Raw genomic sequence first — 5,193 nt, 5'->3', positions numbered from 1 at the left:
AAAAACTTGCCAGTCTAGACGCAGCCACCAGGGTTTTTAGTTATCTAGCTTCAGATTCAGCACCTTCTGTCAACAACCAGAGAGGTGGCAATGAAACTGACTGCCTGCAGCATTGATGCTGTCAATAGGGATAAAAAGGCTGCAAATTTGCAGAAGCAAAATGACTCAGAGGATGAAAAGCAAATGGTGAAAATCTGCAGGTCATATGCAGATTTTTCCATAGGGACATTCTGAGCTGTGGTGGGTGGCTCAAATTTACTGAGCAGGTCTGTTTTGCAGTCAACACAGGTGCAAATACTGAGATCAGGTAATGAAATTCAAGCCACTTCTATAAAAAGCTCATAAAACTGGCTCAAACATAAAACCAAACCTCAAATATTAGACCCACCACCCAAATAAGAACTAACCCAGAACTGTCCTGCATTGCAATTTGTTGTGCACTTTAATTTCAGTGCTGACATTGTAAGCTTCTCCATCTGAAAACTGTATGAATGCCAGTGCACTTCTTATTAAGGTTTTGTATACATTTCTTTTACATAAACAAGTAGTATTCAATATTTAGCTGGGTTTCAGTTGACTTTTTCCACCTACATCAGAAGTCCTGTGCTGCCAATTCTGCTAAGCAAATGATTTTTGTCAGTCCCTTGGGTTTTTTTTGCATCTGTAAAAACTTAAATCTCACTCTACTGGACTAATCCTGAATTCCCAGATGTGACCTGCTGCCCTTCCATGCATGCCAACAGCAGTTTCCACTGCATGGAATTAATACAACAGAGATCCAAAATCTCACAACACTGAAAGCTGTTCATTAGCTCTAAACCCTTTCTGTTCTCCAATATCATCAGCTTTTCATTGCTGTGAAATAGTCCGGAGAAGTGTAGAGTTACATTAGATCCCCTTTTGTTACCTTCTTAGATCAATAATCCATCAATAATCATGCACTGAGGTGGAACAGTGAATGTCTGCATGATACAGCTGATTTGGAGAACAGTTCCCCCTCTTCAGTCCTTTGGTCCCACATCTCTATCTACCTCTCCTTTCTAATCTCTGTAGATTCTAAAATTGATCATAATTGTTTCTTTTCCCCTCTCTCTCGTTTTGTTAATCTGTGCCCTCATGTCTTCATTTACTCTCTCTCCTCCTTCTCTCAACACTTCCCTTTCTGTTCCTCACCCTCAATTTATCTTTTGCTGTAGGTTGTTTGTTTTCATTTGCAAACCATAATAAAGAAAAAATACTCCAGCACTTAAGAAGCAGGAGGGGTTGCTCTCCCCACTCACGCATTTCACCACTCTCCCACCACTCTCCCTTTTACAGAAACCAGGACGGTCAGTCATGCAGTGTTGGGCTTAGCTTCATGCCAGCAAAAGCATAAGGTAGAGAAAGATTGCAAAGAAAGAAATAATTGAGCAGAGCCTGTTCCCTCTCTAGCCCGCTTTCAAAAGAATTAACGACAAAGATGAGCCAGATTAATCCTTAGTTGTCATCCTGCAATCTCAAAGCACTTTACAACTGTGGGCTAGTCTTATTGCCCCTATTCCATAGACAAGGAAACTGAGGCAAGTCAATACACTTCTCTCTCCCCCGCCCCCCCCCCAGAAGAGACAGAAATAAGATGTGTATCCAATATTTTACGGTTGAGTTGTAAAGTCAAATATTGTTAAGGGCAACTACGGGAAAACCACACAGAATGCTAATACGTAACCACTTGTGGCCCGCAATAGTAATACTCCATTAATAGAAGAACTGTTAACTAGAAAATAGTGTCAACTACATCAAATTCTCATTTAAGCCTGAAATTCTTCTGCTTCCAGACTATGATTTCCAACAACAGAGCAATAAGCCGACTCACATTAAATATGTATGGGGACAGGAAGTGGGACCTTCATCACAACCTGCAGCATGCAAGAGCAATGTCTGAGAAGAATTAGTGAGGTGGACCAGACAGTGACACTAGCTTATCCACTAATACCAGTGCTCTGGCATGGCAAGTTTCTGTGATAAAGGGCCTCTCGTCATCCTCCATAAACTCCAGAACGGAAACTCTTGAATGGTCAGCTGATTCATTCAGTAGGGTAACACAATTCCTGGCATATGATATGATTTTGTGCTCCTGCAGTGGATGAACACGACACTCATCCTTGTCTTGTCAGGGCAGCTAGAGCCATTTAGAGACAGTAGCCTATTTACAAGCTAGTGCCATACAGCCTCATGTTACAGCACTACTTTTTTACTTGTCTTTCCTGCTGGTCTCCCTGTTCCTGTTCTTGCAGCACCTGTGTCATTCTGGGTGCTCTCAGTAAATCAAAACTCGTGCCCAGCTGTCATCTGAGCATTAGCCGTGCTAGAGGCTCCTTTGCAATGGCACGAGCTGTTTCAATAAGATAATGAGAAATTAGCCAAGCGTTTATGAACAGATGCTCTTCCTCCTGAGCTGCACAGTGCTTGCTTCATTGTTTGGACAAATAATTCAGCTAAGCTGTTGCTAGCTGGCACGGTGCTGCTCTGATGTGATGCACACCATTCATCTTCATAGAAGTTTCAAACTTGTGTGATACAGATTTAAGTCCATTGTCACTTACTAGTTGCTCTGGCAGGCTATCACTGCTGAACATTTATGCATCTCACAGGCAGTATGGATTCAAATTCAGTAGATGTAAAAAACACTTCCTGAGCTGGACCAAGAAGCCGATGCAGTTTCTTCTTTCACCATCCCCTGGAGACTCACTTCTATAACACATACCAGAAATTAGCCTACAAGGAGATTTATTTATTGTATACATAAAATACATATCTTTGAGCCACTATTGCAGTAGCTGCGCTGAGTGACTGCATCATTTTATGGTCTCCATCTCCTTTCTACGGCTTACGTACTTTACTTCATTGTGTCATGTCTGAAATGAGGCCTAATGCAGGTCTTGGGGGCTGAGATTGTATCTCCTTATTTCTACCATAAAACAACTAACCCACCTTGGGGTACTGTCCAATAATAAGTACATAATAAAAGTCACTATCATACAGAACTCTGGCTGCTCTGAGTAAAGCAATACCTGCCAAAATCCAGTGCACCTTCAGAGAACCCACAGACTGTTCAGGAAGACACTGACATGGATTTTTGGACTACAATGTGGATACAGGAGCAACAGTCCTGGCATATTGCTCATAGCATGACAAGTTGTCAGTGTGCCAGGTGCCCAACTCTGAAGGCTGCCATTGCCAAAAGAAGCAGAGATGTAATGATGGCAACACGATCCCATCCTTATTTCTCTGCTGCTGCTTCACTGCCTTTGGAGTGGGATGCCCAGCCAGCAGTCACTGCACTCTTCTCTTCCAGAGTCGTGGCTGCTGGCCATGTGCCTGGGGTGGAGGTGTACACTACTACCAACACAAAGAAGGCGGGGGAGGGGGGAGGAATGATACAATCAATAAATGCAGAGAACCATTAATTTAGAGCAATATCATCTACATGCAGAGTTCTGTTGGGGATGGTATAAAGAGAGTGTAGCAGCTCACCCTAAAGAAAGTGAAATAAAAATGCAAAGATCCCATAACAGAGAGACAAGATGGGGGAGGTAATACACACCTTATCTCACTAATCTCCTAGGACAGGGCTACTTAACATGCAGCCCACGGGTGGGATCCTTTGAATATGACCTCCACTGGGAACACGCTCCATAACGGCGAGTCAGTATAATGGTTTTCTGATGCTATGCGTCTTAGTAGTTAAATTCCTGGACTGTGTTTGCTCATTAAAAGTGCTGTTATATGGGTGGAATTTGAGTAAATATTGCATTTTATTAATATCAGCAGAACTGACTTAAATAGGGCCTGCGTGATGTATAGTCTTGCCTTAATCTTTGTATTCATGCCTGTCAGTGTGAAAGAATCAATTTGCATATATTTGCATGTATATGCAACTACATTTAAGTTGCAGCCCTTGGCATGTGCTGAGTATATCATTGTGGGCCCCAGGGCTTCCAAAGTTGAGTAGCTCTCTCCTAGGACCAACACATCTACAACCACACTGCATAAGACCCCTTTATAGACACCCAGACTGAACTGAGAGTTCCTGGCATCTGGAATAACAGGGTGGGAGCTGTTCTGATTTTCTGTGTCTGCTCATGTGGCCCAAGTCCAAAAATCAGACCAGCACTAAGTCTGCTATGTCTGTAACTTCTCACCTTAACAGCTTGATGATGGACCTGCAACAGTTCAGTAACCCCTGAAAAAGAACGTACTAACTCACATTTTCAGGTACAGTGGCTTAGACCAAATGATACCTGGAACAAAGTTGATGCCAACCCATTATTTGTCATTTTCATTGGCAGCTCTTAGGGTATGTCTAGACTACAGAGTTTTGTCGACAGAAGTTTTGTCAACAGATACTGTCGACAAAGCTTCTGTTGACAAAGAGCGTCTAGACTACATCCAGGTCTGTTGACAAAGCAAGCCACTTTGTCGACATAACAGTGTGGATGCAAAGGACAGTGTAGATGCAATAATGCCTTCTATCGACAGAACTCTGTCCACAAAAGGCGTTATTCCTCGTAGAATGAGGTTTACATACGTTGACAAAACTGCTGAGTTTTGTCGACGTTATGTCGACATAACTCAAAGGCAGTGTGGACGCAGGTATAGTTTTGTCGACAAAAGTCCACTTTTGTCGACAAAACCCTGTAGTCTAGACACACCCTTAGAGTCTCTCCTCCCTTATGCCCACCATAGCTCAGTGCTGGTAAATTTCTGCCTCACCACTAAAAAGTAAAGAGATTTTCAATGTCAGGGAGAGACTGCTGTTCTGCACGTAGCACTGAATTTGCAGTAACTAGGGTTTGGTAACTCAAGTTTGGTACTGTGACAGTTTGCAGTTCCACCCTGACCAATCAGGGGCTGTGTTAACACCTTCCTAGTGATTCTGAGTGCTTTCAGTTCTATACAGCCTTGATTCCAACAGCCAGCCTACAAGCCTGCAGGTCACAACCTGGCATCCACCACCCTGTTACTGTGTGCAGAGGGACCCCAACACCCTCTAGTCCTGAATTTTCCCCAAATCATCTACCAGTGTGATGAGGTTCTCAGTTACTGTGTTCCTAATCTCTACCCCATCAAGTGAGAGTTTTGCTACTGCTAAGATGCATGACAGCTCCCTGACACACCAGCTTATCTGCCTTGCCAGCATACCATTCAGGACCC

This window comes from Pelodiscus sinensis, chromosome 4 (assembly GCF_049634645.1).
Source record: "Pelodiscus sinensis isolate JC-2024 chromosome 4, ASM4963464v1, whole genome shotgun sequence".
NCBI classification, from domain to species: domain Eukaryota; kingdom Metazoa; phylum Chordata; order Testudines; family Trionychidae; genus Pelodiscus; species Pelodiscus sinensis.
This window is presented reverse-complemented; position numbering follows the sequence as displayed.